A 25,599-nucleotide genomic window follows, 5' to 3' on the forward strand; every position below is an offset into this window, starting at 1 on the left:
GTGGTCATGCCTGTAATCCCAGCACTTTGGGAGGCCAAGGTGGGCGGATCACAAGGTCAGGAGATCGAGACCATCCTGGCTAACACAGTGAAACCCCATCTCTATTAAAAAATACAAAAATATTAGTCGGGCATGGTGGCGGGTGCCTGTAGTCCCAGCTACTCAGGAGGCTGAGGCAGGAGAATGGCGTGAACCCGGGAGACAGAGCCTGAAGTGAGCTGAGATCCGGCCACTGCACTCCAGACTGAGAGAGAGAGAGCGAGGGTCCGTCTCCAAAAAAAAAAAAAAAAAAAAAAAATCAATGACAACAACAAAAACTGTATTTGCAGGTGAAATTATCCTGTTCTTGGAAAATCTTAAGGAGTCTATAGCACAACTAATAGAACCAATAAATGAGCTTCAAAAGTTGCTGGCTAAAAGATCAGTGTACAAAAATCAATTGTGTTTCTTTATACTAAAAACAGTGCTGTATGGACAGTGGTATTCTGTCAGTATTGAAATTGAACATACACATCTGTTCAATTTCAGATTCAACCTGCTACCCAAAATGGTTGTGTCAATTTATATTTCCATCAAGAGTATTTGAGGGTTCTTGTTTTTCTACATACTCTAAAAAGGATGTCATCCCTTTTACTTTTAAATCCAGTGGACGTGTGTCAGTATCTGTGGTCCTATATATTCTTTATACTTTTCTGCTTCCTAGAAGATTACCTCTTGCTTCTGGAAATGCCATCTAAAACGGGAAGTTATTCTGGCTTCTCAACTGCCTCTAGATAGACACCGGGATTACTCCTTCATCTTCACCATCCCCTAAATGTAGGTCTACCTCATGTCTTTCACACTCATGGCCATGCCAGTCTCATCAGCCCTCCACTCTTATCCGCATTGAGCCATGTACTCTTGCCAGAGCATTACTTGCATTTTTCTACCTCTGTGCCCTTGGATATGCCACTTCCTGTCTTTCTTTGAAATTCTACCCATGTTTCAAAAAGCATTGCCAAAACCCTCTCTCCAAGTTCTTCTTTACCATTCTGTTTTTATCTCCTGCTACCTTGTGTATTAATACATATGTATATATTTAATCTCATTTCATTTTTAAGTTAATTGCTGTGTTTTCTATGTTTATGTCCCCCCACACCATCTTGACATAATACACTACCTTGCACAGAATAGCTACTCGTTATATATTGCTAAATAAAGTAATGCAGCGTGGTTTAAAATTGGCTTGGGAATTAAGTTTTTGCTTCTAGGTATCAAGACCCTACCAGATAATACACCCTACAGAAAACAACTATAAAGTCTGAACATATAATACAAAGCATAACTACCTGAAGATACTGGAGAGTGAATAGAAGCAAACCATTTCAAGCTGTTTATGCTCCTTTAGAGGAGAGGAGACAGGAAGCTATATACATACATTTCTATTTCCATGGCATTTAGCCTGGAACCAAGTGCAGTCCCTGTAGTTTGTGGCATGGTGGCAAGCACCTCATGTGGAAGACTCTTGATATTTCTGGCCTGGGAAATCACAGAGGAAAAACTGGGAAAGCATGAATGCCAAAGAGAGTAGAAGAATCCTAAGAAGGGAAAAGCTGGAAGGGAATTCCAAAACTGCCTATCTGCATCTCTGACTTGTCCCTGAATCATAGCAGCTCAGCTAGAAACCAAAACTCTGAACTAAGACCAGCTCTGAAGATACAGAAGAGTGAGCATATGCAGAGACTCTCATGAAGAGGGTGCATTCTTCACTTGGAGGATGGAAAATAACAAACCTACTTCCTGACACGTTCAGCCTTGGGCTAACTGCAGTCACAGCATCGCACTGCACACACAGCAGAGGTGGGGCACATGTGGAAAAGTAGCAGAGCCTTTCTGGCCTGAAAACCAGAAAAGAGAAGTTGAGAATCCATAAACTCGAAAACAGTGGAGGAATCCCAGAAGAGAAAGAGTCAGAGAAAGGAATCCTTAAACTCTGCCAGTCCACATCTTTGACTAAACCTTGAACCACACATCTGCAGAACAAACTCTAAGCAGCCTGGCTAAAAACAAAAGATCAAAATACAGAGTTTTCAGTTCTAGCCCAGACAAGAATCTCTACAGTGTAACATTAATATTATTCAGGATACAACCCAAAATGTCCCAACATCCACAGAATCAAGAAAATGGAACATATTTTGTACACGCAACAATCAAGTTTTCTACCCCAAAATGAACCAGATGTTAGAACCAACAAAGATTTTGAAGTAACTACTATGACTTTCCTCACTTTTTTTCTTTGTGTGAAACGTTTTTAATGCATAAAGGTTCCAGCAGAGAAAGGAGATGTCTCAGCTGAGAAATAGAAACAAGTAAAAAGGGCCAAATGGAAAAAAGACAGACAGTTGCAGATATGAGATGCTGACACCAAGCAGAATAAACACAAAGAATCTCATGTCAAGGCATTTTAGCATCAAAACTGTTGAAAGCCGAAAGAAAAACAACAAAGTATAACATAGTACCAAGTTCCCTTATGCGGGAACAGCAACTCAATTAACCTCTCACTTCTCATTAGAAGTCCAAGAGTCTCGAGATACGTTCGTCAGCTTGCTCCTTTCTGCCCGTGGACGCCGCCGAAGAAGCATCGTTAAAGTCTCTCTTCTCCCTGCCGTCATGTCTAAGTCAGAGTCTCCTAAAGAGCCCGAACAGCTGAGGAAGCTCTTCATTGGAGGGTTGAGCTTTGAAACAACCGATGAGAGCCTGAGGAGCCATTTTGAGCAATGGGGAACGCTCACGGACTGTGTGGTAATGAGAGATCCAAACACCAAGCGTTCCAGGGGCTTTGGGTTTGTCACATATGCCACTGTGGAGGAGGTGGATGCAGCTATGAATGCAAGGCCACACAAGGTGGACGGAAGAGTTGTGGAACCAAAGAGAGCTGTCTCAAGAGAAGATTCTCAAAGACCAGGTGCCCACTTAACTGTGAAAAAGATATTTGTTGGTGGCATTAAAGAAGACACCGAAGAACATCACCTAAGAGATTATTTTGAACAGTATGGGAAAATTGAAGTGATTGAAATCATGACTGACCGAGGCAGTGGCAAGAAAAGGGGCTTTGCCTTTGTAACCTTTGACGACCATGACTCCGTGGATAAGATTGTCATTCAGAAATACCATACTGTGAATGGCCACAACTGTGAAGTTAGGAAAGCCCTGTCAAAGCAAGAGATGGCTAGTGCTTCATCCAGCCAAAGAGGTCGAAGTGGTTCTGGAAACTTTGGTGGTGGTCGTGGAGGTGGTTTCGGTGGGAATGACAACTTCGGTCGTGGAGGAAACTTCAGTGGTCGTGGTGGCTTTGGTGGCAGCCGTGGTGGTGGTGGATATGGTGGCAGTGGGGATGGCTATAATGGATTTGGTAATGATGGTGGTTATGGAGGAGGCGGCCCTGGTTACTCTGGAGGAAGCAGAGGCTATGGAAGTGGTGGACAGGGTTATGGAAACCAGGGCAGTGGCTATGGCGGGAGTGGCAGCTATGACAGCTATAACAACGGAGGCGGAGGCGGCTTTGGCGGTGGTAGTGGAAGCAATTTTGGAGGTGGTGGAAGCTACAATGATTTTGGCAATTACAACAATCAGTCTTCAAATTTTGGACCCATGAAGGGAGGAAATTTTGGAGGCAGAAGCTCTGGCCCCTATGGCGGTGGAGGTCAATACTTTGCAAAACCACGAAACCAAGGTGGCTATGGCGGTTCCAGCAGCAGCAGTAGCTATGGCAGTGGCAGAAGATTTTAATTAGGAAACAAAGCTTAGCAGGAGAGGAGAGCCAGAGAAGTGACAGGGAAGCTACAGGTTACAACAGATTTGTGAACTCAGCCAAGCACAGTGGTGGCAGGGCCTAGCTGCTACAAAGAAGACATGTTTTAGACAAATACTCATGTGTATGGGCAAAAAACTCGAGGACTGTATTTGTGACTAATTGTATAACAGGTTATTTTAGTTTCTGTTCTGTGGAAAGTGTAAAGCATTCCAACAAAGGGTTTTAATGTAGATTTTTTTTTTTTTTTTTGCACCCATGCTGTTGATTGCTAAATGTAATAGTCTGATCGTGACGCTGAATAAATGTCTTTTTTTTAATGTGCTGTGTAAAGTTAGTCTACTCTGAAGCCATCTTGGTAAACTTCCCCAACAGTGTGAAGTTAGAATTCCTTCAGGGTGATGCCAGGTTCTATTTGGAATTTATATACAACCTGCTTGGGTGGAGAAGCCATTGTCTTCGGAAACCTTGGTGTAGTTGAACTGATAGTTACTGTTGTGACCTGAAGTTCACCGTTAAAAGGGATTACCCAAGCAAAATCATGGAATTATTGGTTATAAAAGTGATTGTTGGCACATCCTATGCAATATATCTAAATTGAATAATGGTACCAGATAAAATTATAGATGGGAATGAAGCTTGTGTATCATCCATTATCATGTGTAATCAATAAACGATTTAATTCTCTTGAAAAAAAAAAAAAAAAAAAAAAAAAAAAGAAGTCCAAGAGTCTCAAAGAGAATGGAACAATGCTGAAGGAAGTTCTTCAGGCTGGGCAAAAATGATGCCAGATGGAAACTCAGGCTTTCAGAGAGGAAGGAAAAATATTTACAAGAAGTTGTAAATATCTAAGTAAATACATAACATTCACATTTATATTTTTCATTCTCTTTACCTTCTTCCCTCCCTCCCTTTCCTCCCTTCTTTCTCTTTAATTTTTAAATAAACTAAAATTCCTAAATGACATGGTGGCAAGCACCTCACATGGGAAACTCTTGATATCCTGACCAGCACAGGAGAGAAGCTGGGAAAGCATAAATGCTGAAGAGAGTAGAAGAATACCAAAAGGTAAAGAGCCAGAAGGGAATAACCAAAATTATCACTTTATAATCTATGTGGATGTATATATAACACCTATAGTATATAGGAGAGAAGAGGAGGGATATGGCCCTGTATGGTTGTGAGAGTTGTATGTTTTACATGGAGTGGTATATATATATATTTTTTTTTTTAATTTTTGTGGATGCATAGGTATATATATTTATGGGGTACATGAAATTTTTTGATACAGGCATGCAATGTGAAATAAGCACATCATGGAGAATGGGGCATCCATCCCCTGAAGCATTTACCCTTTGAGTTACAGACAATCCAATTATTCTCTTTATGTTATTTTAAAATATGCAATTCAGTTATTATTGACTGTGGTCACCCTAAGTAGTATATTATTATCTGTAAGTTGACTGAGAAAAGTTAAGAGTGTATATTGTAATCTCTAGGGCAACCACTATAAAAGTAATTTAAAAATGAATAGCTCAAAAGCCAAAAGAAAAATTAGAATTCTTAAAAACATTCAAATAATTTTTTCCCCAAAGCAGGAAGGGAGGAACAAAACAATAGAGGATTTGAGTAGAAAGCAAAATATAATATAGCAGACTCAAACCTAACCATATCAATAATAACATGGAATGTTAATGGACCAAACACTCATTAAAAAGCAAGAATTGTCAGAATGAATCAAATAAGACCCAACTATATACTGTCTGCAAAGGACATGCTTTAACTATAAAAATACAGGTTGAAAGCAAATCAGAAAAAGAGGTACCATGCAAACAGTAAGCATAAAGTGGCTTTCCTAATATCACATAATACAGATTTCAAACCAAAACCAAAGGTGAATGGGGATACTTCATAATGATCACAGGGACAATTCAACAGGAAGACATAACAAGCACAAACGTGCATGTGCCAATAACAAAGCTTCAATATCATGAAACAAAAAGCTGACAGACAACTCCACTATGTTGGAGACTTAACCCTCCCTCAGCAACTGATAGAACATCTAGACCAGAGAAATTCACTGAAGACATAGAAGATCTGAAAAATACTGTCAACTACCTCACCTTCATTGATATTCCGAGAACATTTCACTGGACAGTGGCAGAAATTCACATTCTTTTCGAATGTATGTAACACACTTAACCAAGATAGATCCTATTTTGAGCCATAGAACGGATCTCAATAAGTTTAAAAAATTAGAATTGTCAAAGTTAAATTGATGAAATCAATAAAAGCTAGAAAAGGCAAAACTGAGAGAGAAAGCAGATCTGTGGCTTCCTTGGGCCCAGGGGGACAGCACAGAAAATCATGTGCAAAGGGACGGGAAGGGGCTTTCTACTCTGCATCTTAATTGTGGTGTGGTCACGCAATTGTATACAAACGACAAAATTTATGAAATTGAACACTTAAAATTAGTAAATTTTATCTTGTGATCATCTCAAGAAGCAAAAAATAGGGGAACAGTCAGTTTGGTCATTTTCATCTAGCAAATGCCGGAGTTCAATTTTAAAATGTAATTGGAGACCAGAAAAACATCGCCAAAAGGGAAAAAAGTCCTTCTGTGAAGCTCCCGTGTTGTACAGGGCACCATATGTTTCACCACCTGAGACAAGAGCTAATTTATGGTTAGAGCATTTAAAGAGTCCAGGTTTTTTGGAAAAAGGAACTGTATACAAGTTAAGCTTCTTAGGAAGACTTAAGAGCATTCTTTCTCCACATTCCTTCTCGCACAGCCCAGAACTAGTCTTGTACCAGAAGAAAAGCTATGAAAGAACTACCCTGAAAAACCAGGCTGCTTTATGTGCAATGAGAAGATTTTTCATCTAAGCATATTATCTGTTAAAAAGTGATCAGGGCTGACAGCAGCAGTCTGTTCTGTGGCATCCACAGCCTCTCTGTGGCGTTCCCAGGGAGAATTCTGGTAATAACTGATACCATATTTTTTAGTACCTTCAAGGGTTGTTTTAAAGCAGAATGTACAATTCACCTCTTCCCAGATGTCGTCAGGATGTGAACATGCGGCACTTTATACGGTTATTACATTTTACATGATAATTTTTTATATAAAACATAAAATGGCTCCAGAAAAATGGTTTTATATGGTACCTACTCTGAAAACCTAAACAAAATAGTGCTTGTTATTACATTGATGGTGTGAATTACTTGAACTGTTACGATAGCATGTTTCACTAAAATGTATTTCAGTAGTTTACTTTTGGCATAATATCTGCAGCATGGAGATTAAGTGCCATATCAAAGTAGAAAGGTATGGCATTTTTCTTAAGGTGTCTTTCAGACTCAAAGTTTAAAACATCATATTTTTCCTGTGATTGCTACTATTTTTATATTCATATATCTCTACACACACTACACACACAGAGACACACAGATACATACAGAGAAAGATTATTCCCCAAAATGAAAATATTTACTTTGAGCAATAAGATTAAGGGTGAGTTGGTTGGTTGATCAGTTTTGCTTTGCTTTTTTGAAATTTACTTTAATGTTATACTGCCTCTTCAGTAACAGGGTGCCCCTGCTAACACATTTCTGACATTGCCCTATCAAGATGGAGGATAAACATTGCCACAGCCCCAACATAGGAAAACATGTGTTATCAAGCTTTTAAGTGTATGGGGTTTAAACTCTCTTCATGTTATATCAGATCTTTACTGTAAACGAGCCAGAATATTTCCCAGCAGAAAATAGTAAGTGTGTCTTCAACTGGAAAGAGCACTTCATAAAACTCGTTTCATTACAAAACAGAGTAAACAGTCTTTTGATCCCTTCTTCTTCCCCACCTCAAAAGTTAAACTGCCATTCCTTGTTTCCAAGACTCACAGTAGTAAATGTTTTGAATTTTCCGTGTTGGAAAAATTCTGACATGGCATTATCTACTACCCCCACCATCAAAATGAGGATAGGACTGTGTGTCTATAGTTTTACTCGTGCCAGTGGCCATTTTCCCAAGCAGGGATCCAGAAATGTGTATTTTCCTCTTGACCCTGCCATCGATTCCCTGTTTATCCTTCACTGAATCCTTCTTTCCCTACATTTCCTTGGCTCCATAATGGACAGATTGGCTCACTTTTATTAAAGATTCCTGAGTGGCCCTGATCCTCGGATGAAAATCTGAAGAGAGGGATAAATCTGAAGTGATGGGATGGGAGTAGGGGAGTATCGCACAGTGGTATTCAGGAAACAAACCTTCAGCATTCAGGCTTTGTCCCCATCCAAGCCAGCACAACCTCCTCCGCAGGAGCTGCACACTCGGCCCTCAAATGGGACGGTTTTGGGGCTCGTGTTGTTGAACAGAAACCAGGAAGGAAGAGAAAGCAACTGAAAGAGGGAATGTACCTGGCTTCTCCTCATCATAAGTACTTGAGGTCCTTAGGGTTATGGGTCCTCACTGATTGTCTAGCTGTAAAATCCATGGTATCTGTCTCCCTCCAGCACGGAGACAGAAGTGAAAGCTAGGTTTCTGGCCTCCTGATTTGGGGGTTGATGAGCATCAGAGGGGACGCCCAGCCCGTCTGCCTCTCCCGTTGCTTATCAGCAGCCCCTTCCTCAGGACTCTGAGTCCATTGCATCCAGCCTTCTCCATAGTAGTCTCAACATTAGTGCACTTTTAAGCCTTCTCTGTCCTCTATGCAACTCCCACCCACATCTGGCTTCTGAATTTGAGATGATCTGAAAGCAATCGCATTCAAAAGAAAACAGAAAAACATTTTAGTTCTCTTGGAACTTATTGTATAAGAAGCTCATGTGCTTTGTGGAATATTCACAAGTAACAGTTCTTCAGATTAATTAGAGGAATTAGAGGTCTCAGATTTGCTTTTGGCCGTTAAACTCGGTAGTCATCTGTAGCTCTGTTCTACAAAGCACTGATTAGTATCCTCTAAATAACTCAGTTTTCATGTTATGAAACAGACTAATTCTCATACCACAGGTATTGAGCCCTGTTTTTGAATCAAACCTTTTGATTTTTCCAGTTTGGCTTATTTTCTGAATTTAAAAGTACCATGCACAATTATTATATATGTAGACAGTTAAAATTTGAAATGGTTTATAAGCACAATACAGTTACCTCTCTGTATCCATGGGAGATGGGTTCCAGGACCCTACCCCCTAAACACCCCCCATAGACACCAAAATCCACAGATGCTCAAGTCCACATTATAAAATAGTATATTTGCATATAACCTGTGTACATCCTCTTGTATACTTTAAATCATCTCTAGATTACTTACAATACCTAATATAATGTAAATGCCATGTAAATAGTTGTTATACTGTATCATTTAGGGATAATGGCAAGAAAAAACAGTCTGTAATGTTCAGTGCAGATGCAACCATCCTTGTTTTTTCCTCAGAATGTTTTAAATCCATGGTTGGTTGAATCCAGGGATGCAAAACCTATGGATACAGAGAGCCGACTGTGTAAATTTAGTTTTGCTCTTTATTTATAAGCTGTGGAGACCAAAAGAACCTTATATTAAAGTGGCCATCTTTTTCAATTCATGTGACTGATCAGAATCACAACTCAGATAGTTTTAAAATAACCTAGGAGACCTCCTTTCCCTTCCATCTTAACATTTTGATACCAAATTATTTTACCTTGATAAAGCAAGTTTAGCACTGCCTCCCTATAGTGAATGCACAGACTTCTCTACTTATCCTGGGCCTGGAGACAACCCAACTCAGTGTCACCAAGAATCTAAAACTGAAGTCAAAAAAAGAATGTGTCTTGTGGTTACAAAACCATGGAAGAAGAAAAAATGGATTAAATGGTTAAAGAGGAAGCTTAGGGCTCATTGGCATTCCCCCATTCCTTGTTTTAGACGTGGTTATTGTCGGTGGGTGAAATTAGCCTCAGCCTCTCTGTAGACCTCCAGCATATCCTTGTTGCTGCTGTGACGTGGGTTTGCAGGGTGAACTTAATCAACTCCAGGCTTCCTTTCTGCCAGGCCAAGTCTGCCAGCCTCTTGAAAGCTCACTCATTTCAGATTTGGTTTTTTGGGTTTTCTAATTTTTTGTAATTGAGGGCCTGAAGCCATTATTTAAGACTTTCCCAAACTTCTCTTGCCTTCAAGTGTTCATTTGACTATTTTATGGGGGTGGCGGGGAGCTGGTATTGTGTGTGTTTTCTAAGCAAGCCCAAATTACATATTTTTTAATCTGTCAAGTTAACCTTTGACAAAAGTTTACTTGAATTCTTTAAACATATTTGTGCTTTGGCCAATTCTGAATTAATGTGAAAGGTGTTAAGATGTTTTTAAATTTTCAGGCATAAATATAGCACATATAGAGTTATGAGAATTGCCTTTTAGTTTACTTAAACATAAAGATATTCATTTCAAGTTTAAAATGTAAATGATCTTGTGACGAATAAGGCTATTCACATTTCAGATGAACTTGTTTCAATACTTTGAGGCACTTTCTGTTTGTCATAATTTCCCTGAGATTGAGTTACTATGTTTTACTCTTATTTGTCCATGTATGTGTTCATTTTTATACATTACATTTCCCCAACTCTAAATCAAAACTGAATGCCCAGGATATTTTGTTTTTGGTTGGATGAGGGGGGTTACATTTAAATGAGAAGACTGTTAAGCCTGCTCTTCTAAAATAATTTTAATAGGCATATGTTTCCAGCCCTGCAGGTTAAAGAGCCTAGTCTAATGGAAGGGGCACACGATAGCAATGTCATTTCTTAAAGGGATACCACATGTTTGTGAAGCCCTATCAGTTGTGCTTCAGCAAGGGCTCTAAATGGAGTCTGGCAGCTCTCCTGTTTGCATGGCGCTGTCTGGCTCAGCAGTGATAAGCAAAGACAGCCGGCTGGCTCCTTCAAGGAGCCTTTCATAAAGTCTCAGCTCTCAAACGTTCTGAAACTCACTGGTGGACTTTCCCCTGTGGACCATTCATTTATCAGGAAATGAAATTGGTTACAGGGTTTCTCACATGGCCAAACCTCACTGACGAAATCTGGTTTCTTCCAAAGTTCAGGAAAAGCATTTACTCTTTTTTGCTGTTCACTACTTCTTGTCTTTTTGGAAACCCCCGTCAATACAAGGGTTTGAGAACTCCACAGGGAAAAGGCTGGTGTGGGAGGTGGCCAGGGAGTGAGTCTGGGGGCTACTTTCATAGATATCAAATCCCGTCCCTTTCGAATGGGATTTTTTTTTTAATGTTGGTATCTTCATCTTTCAAACTACAGTGTCAGTTTCACAGGAGTGATTTTTTTCCACTTCAAAAATGAAAGCCTTTAAACATGACACAAATCACCTTATTGGCAGCACAGCCTTGTAACTTAGACCAGAGATCATTGTTTAAACTTTATGAAACTAGAAGGAACAAAAATAAAGAGAAACATGTAGTTGTATGGCACAGAGAATGTTTGGATAAGTGAAGGTTAAATTATTACAAAGTATGTAATCTAGTTCATATGTTTAAGGAAAGGAAGTAGGCTAAATTATCTAAAATATTCTGACGTACTGAATCATTTCATTTTGTAAAACAAAATCTAACTAGCAGGGCATTCTGTTGTAGACCAGTCTGTTGAGTGCAGTGTGCAACCTCCTGTGTTTGGAATTAGCAGGCCCAGGGGTAAGGCACAGCGTGCATGTGGCAGTTATTATGGCTGTGGAAGTGGTTGCTGGCTAATTGATAGCAGTAGCAGTAGAAACAACCTTATTTAATTTTCAATAGTCCCTATGACAAGACGCTATACATGGGATCCTTTGTAGTCTTACCATTATTGTCCTTTCTCTCTCTGCCATTAAATATGTGATAGTTAATATATACACTTGATGATATTAAGGAATGAATTCCTTTTACTCTTTTTTCCCCCTTTGGATCGTCTTCACATTTGACTTCTAGCCCTGATTATTTTAGGCCCCCAGGTAAGTAGTGATTTACTATCAGTGAGCATGTTACCCTTGAATGTTGTAGCTTCAATTTGCTAAAAATGTACTTGTGGTCACAAAGCCACCTCTTAGCCTATGCTGGCTGGTGGCTTTGCTCATAATCTGAACCCCAAAGAGACACACTGGTTCCATAAAGGGTAAATGAATGAATCGTCTTCTCTATTCATCGCGGGGAGATAAGCTTTTGTGAACTTGAATTGCCTTTAGAGCATTGTGTCCATGGTTTCAGTTGTATCACAGAATGTTACACAGACTGAAGTTAAGTGGTTACTTTTTGTCAAGGGTTATCTTATTTTTCTCCATTCAGTTTAACATGTCTACTGCAAAAGACAGTATTTTTGGAAATGAAAGCATAGTCTTTCATTTAAAACATGCATCAGAGGGATTTCACTAATGTAAGCATTCAAATCATGTGCCTAGTTCTTGTTTCTAACAGCCTCTGCCATTAAATAAATATCAGTCTTATCAAATTCATGCATTCAACATTTTTCCTGTTGATACAGGCATGAAAAATAAAAGCAGGTAGGCACTATAAAAGATTTGCCTTCATCTTTGGTGATCTGTATCCCAGCCCTAACCTACAGGAACTGAAAATGAAAAATCAGTGATTATTTTCGTCCTTTATAAATGGTCTGCACATTCTACCGTACAGCCTCTCATTGTTAACAGTCCCTATTGAAGAGAAAACACCAAACCCAATATTGAGAGTTTTTCAAATCAGGGCACAATGGCGTACAGGGAACCATGTGGACTCTTGATCATTATATTTATTTATGGTGTTCCCACAGTCTTTAGGCCTCTGAGTCTTTGAATAAATATCTCCAACATCCAGTGGCTAACATTCCTTTTCCTACAAAGCTACTATTTGCAATAGATATTTTCTTGCCTTTCATTTATTTGTTCAACTAGTATTGATTGAGCAACTCCTGCCTGCACAGCACTCTGCTAGTGGTTGTCCCTTAAAGAACCTTACTGTTGGGGGCACAGTTTCTAAAGTAGCATTCAAAGAAACAGCTTCTCTACTCCCTTCCTTTTCAAATGTGAGGAACTTAAGCAAATTAGAGAATGCAAATGGGCAAAGGGAGCTTGGGAGGTAAAAGGAGACTGCACAAACTCTGAGGGCTTTGAGCTACAGTGGTTTCCTTGAGTGTGAAATGAAGAATGGCTATGGGCAGAATGCAGATTCTGAAGCACATAAGTGGAGAAGCAGGTGGGATGCTGGAGGGCTGAGAGTAAATCCCCAGTCCTGCTGTCTGGGGCAAGTTATTTCACCCTCACTTGCATCAGTTTCTCACCTCAAGGACAGGTCTAACTCATCACCTTACCTACATCCTGGAATAGGTGGAGAAATCAAAAGAAACAATGCATGTAAACTCCCTAGCACAAAGCAAGCTCTCAGTAACTGTTAGCCAATGTTAGTTTCTCAGATATCTATCAACCTCACTTTTCCAGAACAAAGACAAAAACTAGAGTTGTAGATTCTGAACAATCAAAATGAATGGCTCAGAGCTCTTGTCTTGTACTTTATTGAGCCTCTTGCTCATAGCCATACTCCTTGCTTGATACACAGTTTTTTTTTGTTCATTTGTTGGTTGGTTGGTTTCTGAGACAGAGTCCTGCTCTGTCGCCCAGGCTGGAGTGATGTGGCGCGATTTTGGCTCACCACAACCTCTGCCTCCCGGGTTCAGGCAATTCTCCTGCCTCAGCCTCCCAAGTAGTTAGGATTACAGGTATGCGCCACCACACCCAGCTAATTTTTGTATTTTTAGTAGAGATGGTGTTTCACCATGTTGGTCAGGCTGGTCTCAAACTCCTGACCTCATGATCCACCTGCCTTGGCCTCCCAAAGTGCTGAGATTACAGGCATGAGCCACCACGCCTGGCCTAATACAGTTTTAATAAGCTTAGCCATCTGGTTCCCAAGTCCATAATAGACCAGAAGCCACAATTTAAAAGAACTGCTGCAAGTTAGTACACTAACAGTTATGAAAATCAAGGGCCACTTGTCCTGATTAGCAAGGGAACAAAACAACACACGAGTCTTACTTTTATAAGTAAGTGTGTTGTTTCGTAAACTAAACAACACACATGAGTCTTACTTTTCAGTATCTTATAGGAACTTTTACATGCTACTCATGGAAATATACCAAAAAGAGTTGTGAGTCTTTGGCAGTCATGACCCTGAGGAAAAGTTGGGATAATACAGGACATAGAGCTGGTATCATCTCTACCATTGAGAAACACAACGCCCTGTCTTTGAGAATAGTGAGCCCAAAGACGGCTCAAGGTGCCAGTCTGAACTTTCAGAATAGGTAAATTGCTGAGTGATTTTCTTTAGCAGGTTAGTTTTCTTTTTATTTTACTTTGGGAGGGATCATAGCAAGATTCTTTTAAATGCTGACTTTAATGTATGATTGAGTTTATAACAATTTAGTTTATTCACTATTTTCCATGAACACATTGGTAGCTCTGTCAAGACTAAGTTGTCTAATTTAACTTACACATCATCCCATCTATGTAGGTGAGTATTTTACTAATATGTTGTCAAATGAGGGTAAACTAGGCTAACTCCGAAGATCCCTTCTTTCCGTAATCAATTTATTATACTTCTTTTGTTTTGCCTGTGTCTCTTCAATATACATTCTATTCTCACAATAGGCAAAAACTGAAAATTTGGCATGGTAAACTTTCTCCTGGTTCCAGTGTTTTTAAAAGAGATTCTAGTGTTTGTAGATATGAAAAAACATCAATTCCATGCAGATGTGTTCACGTGAACTGTTTAGAATTGACCCTGATTCAAAATCCCATAAGTGACACTTTCCAGTAGAATTAAAAAGATGGTTTGGAATGTAATCACTTCTAGAGAGGAACAGGAGAAGCTATTTCCTTGTTTTAGATTTCCACTCTTTTATTCGACTGAGAGAGGGCATAGAAAAAGGGGAAAAAAAAAGAATTTCCACTCATCCTCGGCATATGAGAGCTGCATGTGGCTTTTTAAGTTTTAACAAAAGCAGCCAAGTGTCAGGGTACCCAGTTCATTTGTGGAGTTGTTCTGGCTTGTCATGTACTCCTCACCTCCAGCAGTCCAGCCTAACAAAAGCTATTAAAATGACTTAAAAACAATATTCTCTGGAGCTCCCTTCATTTCTAAGGAGCAGCATCAAACTGTGCCCTTTCTCCATGGTAAGCCTTAGGATTTGTGGGAAATGTTTTTGTTTAAAGAAAGGTACGCAGGAACCAGTCATGAAGCTTCTGTTCCTAAGGAAGTGGACCGAAAAATATCCTTTCTCTCAGCATCAGTTGTTAGAATGGAGAGAGAAGAGATACTTGAGAAACCCTCTTTTCAACCCCCTTATTTTATGAATAGGGGAAATGAGAATTGCCTCATCCAGGGTCACAAGGCTGGTGGGGGCAGATCCAGGCCCCGATCCTGCACTTCCTGACTGCACCTGGTAGTCTCTTTGTACTACACATGGCTGTTCTCTGCATTCAAGGGACACTGTAACATTAATATCAGTCTACAGCGCCCTCTCAAAGCAGCCTCAAAAAAGCTTCATAGTCCAACCATTACTAGTCATTGGCCCTGTGCTATTCTTTGTGTAGAAGGATGATGCCATGAGTTTTGGCTTGATGTTTATGATGTATTTACGTTAACTCAAATCTGAGTTAATTCACTGACTCTCCCCTTTGTGACTAATGAAATGCCTTTGCAAAAGGGCCAGTTTTGGAGGGGTGGGTGTTCTGTCAGCAGTAACATCCCAGATCTGTCTATGCCTTGGAGGGACCATGTCCTCAGGCTAGGTCTCAGGGGCTCAGTATTCTAGCACCATAACTACTTTTAGAACTGCATTTTGGAGTTGTACTTTCTTGCTCATTTGTGACTAAATTTAATATTTTTAACTGGCAGATTTTATTTTGTTATGTTATATGTTATTCAACTGCAAGTTGATCTTTAACTGGCCATTTGAGAGGCAGATTCTTCCGCTCTGCCCTGCATGTGGCATGGACAATTGTTTCAGGATACTGCTGATCCCTCCCAGATCGCTGAACATGGCATGCATGCTCCCAGCCTCAGCCTGTGCTTGTTTCCCACAAGACCCAGCGAAAGCCAGAGCTTCACCCCAAGATTTTCACACATCACCCCACTCCTTCCCTACTGAACTTCCATAACGCTCACATCACCCCACTCCTTCTTCTACTGAACTTCCATAACATGCACATCACTCCACTCCTTCCCCTACTGAACCACCATAACACTCACATCACCCCGCTCCTTCCTATACTGAACCTCCATAGTGCTCACATCACCCCACTCCTTTCCCTACTGAACCTCCATAACACTCACATCACCCCACTCCTTCCTCTACCGAACCTCCATAACACTCACATCACCCCACTCCTTCCCCTACCGAACCTCCATAACAGTCGCATCACCCCACTCCTTCCCCTAACGAACCTCCATAACATAACACATCACCCCACTCCTTCCTCTACTGAACCTCCATAGTGCTCACATCACCCCACTCCTTCCTCTACTGAACCTCCATAACACATCACCCCACTCCTTCCCCTACCGAAACTCCATAACACTCACATCACCCCACTCCTTCCCCTACCGAACCTCCATAACACTCACATCACCCCACTCCTTCCCCTACCGAACCTCCATAACATTCACATCACCCCACTCCTTCCCCTACCGAACCTCCATAACACTCACATCACCCCACTCCTTCCCCTACCGAACCTCCATAACACTCACATCACCCCACTCCTTCCCCTACTGAACCTCCATAACATTCACATCACCCCACTCCTTCCTCTACTGAACCTCCATAACACATCACCCTACTCCTTCCCCTACCGAACCTCCATAACACATCACCCCACTCCTTCCCCTACCGAACCTCCATAACATTCACATCACCCCACTCCTTCCCCTACTGAACCTCCATAACACATCACCCCACTCCTTCCCCTACCGAACCTCCATAACATTCACATCACCACACTCCTTCCCCTACTGAACCTCCATAACATTCACATCACCCCACTCCTTCCTCTACTGAACCTCCATAACACATCACCCCACTCCTTCCCCTACCGAACCTCCATAACACTCACATCACCCCACTCCTTCCCCTACTGAACCTCCATAACACTCACATCACCCCACTCCTTCCCCTACCGAACCTCCATAACATTCACATCACCCTACTCCTTCCCCTACTGAACCTCCATAACACTCACATCACCCCACTCCTTCCCCTACCGAACCTCCATAACATTCACATCACCACACTCCTTCCCCTACTGAACCTCCATAACACTCACATCACCACACTCCTTCCCCTACTGAACCTCCATAGTGCTCATAACCTACAACATTTATTAGCTGTTTATCATATGCTGCTTCTAGTAAGATCTTAACTATATTTCCTTTTTCCAAACTCGATTGTAACACCTGATGTCAAGGACCTGCTATCTGCCTTTTTATATCCCCAGTAATCAGCCTGGGACCCTGTATACAATAGACACACACTGCATGTATCTTCATTGTGATGGGATGAAGAGCTATGAGTGGCCAAAGTACAGGAGGCTATGTTGGCCAAGATGCAAGTATGATAGCCACCTTGTAAGCTGTAGCAATGTCCAGGCAAGGTTTGATATAGGGCAAGATCAGGGATAAGAAAAGCAGTAAAGAAGGTATGATGTGGTCATGAAAACCTTAAAAAAAAAAAAAAAATCCAAATTGTACAGATACTTTAGAAAACAGTTTGGCTTATCTACTAAAGTCGAACAGATGTATATGCATACTGTCTCCCACTCCTAGGTAAACATCTAACCTAAATGCCTGCCCTTGCACACGAGATGTGTAAGAATGTTCATAGCACAATTGTTCATAACAGTCCAACCCTGGAAACAACCCAGTGTCCATCAGTGGTACAATTAATAAGTTGTGTATATTTAAGCAATAGAATACAGCAATGACCATGAATGAATCACAGCCAACCCCAACATGTTTGAATCTCACGTGCATAGTGGTAAGTGAAATAATCCAAATATAGAAGGGTATACACTGTGTAATTCCATTAACATAAAATTCACAGATAGGCAGAACTCACCGAGAGTGCTATGGAATGCAGGTATAGGTGGTAAAAGTTAAGTATAAGAAAGAGCAAGGAGTGCTCACCACAAAAGTCAGGGTGGCGATGGCCAGGGAGACGGGAGAGAGTTCCCTGACCAGGCTGGAGCAGTAATTCCATAAGTGCTTACCTTCTGCTATAGGTTGGTGCAAAAGTAATCGTGATTTTTGCTCTATGGCCAACCTATATGCTATATGGCAAAAACCGCAATTACTTTTGCACCAACCTATTTAGTTGTTACACTTTATTATTGGGAACTTTTCAGTATGCATTTCACAAAAACATTTCACAAAAGAAAAGGTTTTTTGTAAAGTGCGGAGGGACGGTACATGAAGGCTCCTTTACTTAAAAAGTGAACAAAGTATGGTAAGTGATAGAAATGTTAAAGAGATTCCAATGAACGTAAAAATCAACTATGTAAAATTATTCTCCCTGTTTCCATTTGCATATAAAAATCAAATGATTTTATCCATTTTTGCTCTCCTAAGATGTGATCTATGCCCCTCACTAAAAGGACTAGAAAGAGATACATCAAAGTATTTCATAGTTGTTATATATTTGGATTGTGGAACTAATTTTAGTGATAATTTTATAAGCCCTGCTTTTAATTTTTTTCAGTGAATAATATATTTGATTTTACTACAAGGCATGTCGGAAAATAAAAAAATATTGAGGCCGGGCGCGGTGGCTCATGCCTGTAATCCCAGCACTTTAGGAGGCCAAGGTGGGTGGATCACCTGAGGTCAGGAGTTTGAGACCAGCTTGATCAACATGGAGAAACCGCATATCTACAAAAATACAAAATCAACCGGGCGTGGTGTCGCATGCCTGTAATCCCAGCTACTCGGGAGGCTGAGGCAGGAGAATTGCTTGAACACAGGAGGCAGAGGTTGCGGTGAGCCAAGATCGCACCATTGCACTTCAGCCTGGGCAACAAGAGTGAAACTCCGTCTCAAAAAAACAAAAAATTAGCTGTTTCACTAGAAAAAGGAAAACATGGCCTAGGCAATATGAGTTAGAGGAAGTTGTTGTAATGAATGTGTGGACTTGGAATTAGTGGAGTTACTAGTTTTAAAGCAAATGGGAATGGGAAAATAGATTATATCCCTGCTTTCTCTAAAATCAAGACCCAGGCCTTCTGTGGGTATTTTAGTGACGTGCGGTGCAAAGAAGCCCAAGCCAAGCTTGTGATTTGTCTGTGAGCACTTACAGCCAATTTGTATTTTTTAGTTATTCTCTCTGATCTCCAATGAAGTGGCTAAACAAGTAACTTTTAAGTATACCTTAAACAGTTCAATACTTTCAGAAATGAGTGTAGCTAATTTAAACCATGTAAGTAAAAAGTTTGAGAAAACAATTTGTTAATAGCTTAGCAACCCTTGGGGATAGAACATCTGTGTTTTTAAGAGGCAATGTTTAGTCATGAAGTGACTATAAATTCATACTAGATACATCATGAACAACAAAGAGGTTGAATTCCAAAACAGTATTTGAAAGTAAAGAGAGAAACTACAATTTTGAACACAGTAAAAATTAAACCTACATTTATTTTAGTTGCAGATTTAGAAGTGTGAAAAGGAAAAATATATACATATTTTGAACATGCTGTCCCAGTGATGTATTAATAGAGCGTAATACACTCTAGCTGGAGATTTCAAATGCCTGCTAGCCTCTCCACATATAAGTGCAAAGGCTAAAACTTCCCTTGCATCAGTCTAGCTAGTTTTGTGTTATTTTTAACTTTCAAGTAGGATTTAATCAAATACATCATAGAGTGGCCTTCAGAAAGTGAATGTGAAATTTCTTACTGTTAACAGTTTCTTCAGGGAGTATGAAGTCATAGAACCTGGTGTGGAGAGCTTCACAGAAGTGAATCTATTTTCAGAATTGTTTGATGTGAATTTTTGCATGTTTACTTCAAAGGCATTTTCATTATAAGGGACAAATGACTTTTGAGGAGGATAGAATAAAAATATTAGCTTAAAATAATTGAAATCTGAGAAGTTAATTTTATTGACCAATGAATAGGTTTATGAAGCATCCCATTTTGAAATCAGAAAATTTATATTTCCAAACTCGAATCTGCCTAAAAATGCTACTTTTCTAGGCATGCAGTTGTTCTGACTAGATTTTATATAATGTGCATGGTTGGACTATCAGTTTCATGGTAGGATTCTATATAGGTATATAAATTGTAAACTGTCAGTATATAATATAAATAAGAAGCCTAGTCCTTTTGGGAATGATTGGTTTTACTGTCTCCCTTGTAAAGATAGTTATTTTGACTGTTTTTGCATACATGACTCTATTCAGATTTTTTCCCAATGTCTAAAGTGCTTCTTTCCTACCCAAACTCACCCCTTTCTCTTAGGGTTTAGAAATTAGCTTCAGCCAGGCACAGTGGCTCACACCTATAATCCCAGCACTTTGGAAGGCCGAAGCAGTTGGATCACTTGAGGCCAGTCATTTAAGACCAGCCTGGTCAACATGGCAGAAGCGTGTCTCTACAAAAAATACAAAAAAATTAGCCAGGCGTGGTGGTGAGTGCCCATAATCCCAGCTACTTGGGAGGCTGAAATGGGAGAATCACTTGAACCCAGGAAGCAGAGGCTGCAGTGAGCCAAGATCACACACTGCACTCCAGCCTGGGCGACAAGAGCTAAACTCTCTCAAAAAAAAAAAGAAATTACTACCTTCTCAGCAAAGCCTTTCCAACCACTTAGCAGCCCAGCTATTAGAGCACTTCATATTTTGAATTAGCAGCTTGTTGTATGGTTGTGGCTATCCCTTTAGAGAACGAGGTCCCCCCAACAGTGACTGTCCTAAACCACATTTAGTTTCTTAGCCCTGTGACAGTGTTTTTCATTTATATATTTCTTTAGTTCTGTTCATATGTTTATTTACAAAATGTAACTTATTTCCCAAGCTTTTTAGTAAGAGGGAAATTCTTTAGGCATGGATTAAAAAAAAAAAAAACAAAACACAAAAACTGCCTTTTCTCTTTTGATTAATTCCTAATCTCACGGTTTCACTCATCCTTCGCATGTGGTTTCTCCCTGGACAGACCTGTGTCAGGTGTGGGAAACTGGGCAGAGAATGTTATCATCTCAGTGGAGGGTTCTAGAGCAGTTGTTTTTTAACTTGCTGAATATGTGCTTTTTCTCTTATTTGTTCCTTTGTCCTAAAAATAGGTGTGCTTTAGTGAAAGTTCCAATTAGTAGGGTTCCATTTCCTGTAGATTTTGCTACACTGGAAGTGAGAGGTGACTACAAACTGATCATGGCAAAATATTCCAGACACAGAAAGCGCCTGCACAGGGAGTTGGTTGCCTTCTGCCCACAGATTAAGGCATATTGCCTCATTGGCTTTCCAGATGGATTATAATCTCCTTCCCATCACGACATCCATTCCCACCCTCATTTTCAAAGGTGAAAAAGAAACAGAGTGGGGAAGAATCCCTGGGGTGAAATTTGGATGCACACTTCTGAAGGGGAGTAACTTTTTCTAAACTTTGTAAAGAGGATGACCCCTCACTGAAGTCAGTTTTTCTAAGCTGGAACCGTCAGCCCTAGTGTGTTCCAAAGACTCCTATTTCCTTTCCAAATAATTCAGGAGTCAGGTGGAGGAGAACAAATGGCAAACAGCATGGCCACCCGTATGTGTTCTGTACATGGCAGTCAGGGCTGGGCACTGTGCCGTTGGTGCAAAGCACCTAGAGTCTAGTCCGTTTTAGCTCTTGTCTCAGGAATCTTAAGGGCTCCTGGTTTTCCCTGAAACCTGTGGGAGGAAGCTTGCTGGCTTCACATTTATGGCAGGAGGACCAGAAGAGTCCATCAGTGGCTGCATTTTGCAGGCCTTGGGGATCCCAGAATCAAGGCCTAGGGACTGACTAGGTCATAGTCAGCAGGTCCTGAGCTGGGCTAGAAGGGTGTGCTTCCTAGCCTCTGATCAGAAAGTTAATCATTGGTGACAGTGAGTCTGCCCTTGTTCCTAAGCCATTGTTTTAGTTTTGTAATATTTACAGGGCTGACAATCAGATTAAAATGTAGAGAATAAGTAAAACCTCCTTCCTTCAGAAATGTGTATTGGGACTTTCTCCCAGGCTCTCTCTCCCCATTTCCTAACCTTTGAAAATAAAGGCAGAATTATAATTCTGACAAGCCTTCCAGACAGCTTGCTTAATCTGGGCTATGAGGCTATCGGGCCCGGAGGCTTGTCTCCGCAGCTACTGCTAAACTGAATATCAAGGCACCATGAGGTCAGCTGCACAGAGACCCTTTCCCAGAGGCAAACTGGCTCGAAGAGACCATATCAGAAAGATAAAGACTCATTAGGATGGAGCCAGATGGAGGATGGAAACAGAATTTTATTTGTCTGCTCTTTTGTTTCTAGGGAAAAACAAAAGCAACACAGGTCATTGGACTCTAAACATATGAAGTTTGACTATTGACAGAGGAAGCTCTTGGATTCATTTCTAGATCTCTTCCTTCCCAGCCCTGATTTCCTTCCCTTTGTGGGCAGAGGCAGCTGTGAAGAGCTGCCAAGTCTCCCTGCCCACTCACCCTGGTGGCACTGCCAGCTCTCCTCTGTTCCCACTGTCATCTTTGGGTCCTAGCCCTCAGCCCCCATCGCCTAGACCCTGCACTAGCTGCTTGCCTCCAAGGGCTGCTTCCCTCGCATCCAGATGGACCACATTGTTTCCCAAGTAGGCTCCCAAGAGCATGCTCCGGTCCTGGGCACAGCTCTGCTCAGGTGCATGGAGTGGCCCCACTTCGTACGCAGAAAAGTCTAGGCTGAGTCTCAGCAGATCTCCATAAACCTACCTTCCAAGCTATTTTCACATTCCCCCTCTTATTCTCAAACACACCGGCTGTTCCGTGGGCACCCTTGTGCTTTTCTGTCTCCCTGTCTGTGCTTCTGTTATTCCTCTGCCTGGGTTGCCCTACCCCCCACTTCCACATGCCCAAATCCTACCCTTTGTTTACAGACCACCTAGGTGCCTCCTCCTCCTTGAAGCCTTTCTTGATGCTTCCAGCTTAATTTCTCCCTTCCCTGGATCCCCACAGATTATACTTATTTGCACACTTCAGATGATATTATCACCTCCTATCTTGTCTGATATTTTTGTACATCTTTTATCTCCATGTGTAGATTATGAACACCATGGTTCGGAGGCTCCGCCTCTACTTTTTGGTATCTTCTATGGCAGTGGTTTCCATTGAGAAGCCATCAGGATTTTTTTAAGCACAGAATAACATGATCAGATTTTTATTATGGACTTTTTTACTCATGCCCCCCTCACTACCCAGGAACTGCTCAGAAAGGTCATTGTATGGGAAGGGTTTTGTTTGTTTTTTGTTTTTTTTCTCAGCCAGGTTTCTGAACAATTTCCCCTGACTAGACAGTGCCTTCCACTTCTCTCTCCTCTCCATCGGGACCACCCTAGGTGAACTGTCTTGCCGGCATCCCCTGACTACAGTTTTTACAAAGTCTTTCTCTCTCTCTCTCTCTCTCTCTCTCTGTGTGTGTGTGTGTGTGTGTGTGTGTGTGTGTGTGTGTGTCTCTCTCTCTGTCTCTCTCTCTCTCCTAAGCCACCCTGTGGCAGAGGGTACTGTTCCTCACTCAGCAATGCCTGACCTGGGGCTGCATGGCGCACAGAGAGCCTACCTTCAAATCATTTATGTCCAGTAGTGAATGGAAACTATCCAAACCCATGTGCAGCCAGGCACTTTGTAAGAAATACACAGGTAATGCTGTAGGCAGGCAGGGACTGGGCACTGGAGAGGACCGTGCAAGACTCTGGAGGGAAGGAAGCATCTGCACCAGCACTGCAGGAAACAGAAGTGTGGTGGGAAGGACATCCTAGCTATAAAGAGACCTGTCAGAAAAGGCATGGAGGTGAGCATTTGCCTGAAGTGTGCAGGGGACCCTAGGGAGCTCACCTGGCAGAGGCTAATGGTTTGCTTAAAGGAGAGGAAGCAAATGAAGCTCAGGTCCTGGGCACCCAGTTTGTGGAGACTCCAGAGTTCATACAGATCAGAACTGGCAATTATGACATTGTACTTTCTAACATTAGGTTATGTTAGAGGATTGCTTTTTAGTGATTTTTTTTTTCATTTGCATTTATCTTAGCTCTCCAAGTAAATGTTAAGATCCTTAAGGGCAGGGACCATATTTCATATTTTTGTTAAATGCTTTTTATGGTACAAAGGGTCACCCTACAATTTATTTTATTCTCATATTGGGTTTTCTTAAAGCAGAGTAAAACATTCTTACCTGTTTAATTAGGTTAATATTTAAGAGTGAAAATATATAATGTCCAGAATTAGCACCAAACGAATTCAGAGGAGGGAAGTTGGGGTAGCTTAAATGAGTGCCCATGAGTTAATGGCTTGTAGCTGGGTGATGGGCACACAGTGTTCACTGTATTATTTTCCCCACTTTGGTGCACATGGGTAATTTTCCATAATAAGATGTTGGGTCTCCAGTGGTACTGAGTAAGCCTTCAGCTTGCAGGACTGCCAGCACAGCTCCCTCCCTCATACCACCACACTGTGTAGCAGCCACCTGAGCCTCTAACTGCCAGCTGAGCCCCTTGCTACAGCCCTGACCTCCGGAACAGCCAGGAAAACAGCTAAAGATCAGCCACTGGGTTAGGGTCCTGGTACAGTCACAGCTCAGTGATGCAGACCCATCAACCAGGTGGCAAAGACGACCATTATTTTCTATCACCATTGTATTTGTTAAAGCACAAGTGATTATAGTTATAATGTAAATATTAATAAAAAGGAAGGAAGGATGCATGGGTGAGCAGGTCACCTTTTGTCTTAGTCCGCTGGGGCTGCTATAACCAAATAATGTGGAATGGGAGGCTTATAAACAACAGAAACTTATTTTTCACTGTCCTGGAGACTGAGAAGTCTAAGATCAAAGCACCAGCAGATTTGGTGTCTGCTGAGGGCCCACTTTGTGGTTCATAGACAGCACCCTCTAGCTGTGTCCTTACATGGTGGATGGGACTAGCTGGCTGGCTGTGGTCTTTTCTATAAGGACACAAATCCTTGCAAGAGGGATTTAATCAGAAGTTTTATCTTTTTTGTTTGTTTGTTTGTTTTTGAGACGGAGTCTCGCTCTGTCGCCCAGGCTGGAGGGCAGTGGCCGGATCTCAGCTCACTGCAAGCTCTGCCTCCCGGGTTTACGCCATTCTCCTGCCTCAGCCTCACGAGTAGCTGGGACTACAGGGGCCCGCCACCTCGCCCAGCTAGTTTTTTGTATTTTTTAGTAAAGACGGGGTTTCACCGTGTTAGCCAGGATGGTCTCGATCTCCTGACCTCGTGATCCGCCCGTCTCGGCCTCCCAAAGTGCTGGGATTACAGGCTTGAGCCACCGCGCCCGGCCTGGAAGTTTTATCTTGAAACATCTTTCTTCATCAGAAAGTGTTTTGTGCGCACTTAGAGGTAGAAACCATAGAAGATGTATTTACAGTGTAAGTTTCTCTTTAAATAAGCACATCATTCTATCTTCCTTAAATCTGCTTTTTCATTGTACAAGTTCCAAAACTCAGATGTTGTCACCCCTTTTGTGCTGAACATACATTAGTTCTCTCTAGGGGAAATTTAGAGTTTTCACTTTTTCTTATGTATACCAAATTTTGATTAAAAAAAAAAAAAAAAAA

At 41.2% G+C, this 25,599-nt stretch overlaps 1 protein-coding gene and 1 pseudogene across 20 annotated transcripts in view; both read left to right on the top strand.

Annotated features, from left to right (window-relative positions):
- DYM (dymeclin) overlaps positions 1-25,599 on the top strand; it is a 401,742-nt gene that overhangs the window by 360,743 nt on the left and 15,400 nt on the right. The window lies entirely within an intron of this gene.
- LOC102142924 (heterogeneous nuclear ribonucleoprotein A1 pseudogene) lies at positions 2,589-4,110 on the top strand (annotated as a pseudogene).

Source organism: Macaca fascicularis, chromosome 18 (genome assembly GCF_037993035.2).
Source record: "Macaca fascicularis isolate 582-1 chromosome 18, T2T-MFA8v1.1".
NCBI classification, from domain to species: Eukaryota; Metazoa; Chordata; class Mammalia; order Primates; family Cercopithecidae; genus Macaca; species Macaca fascicularis.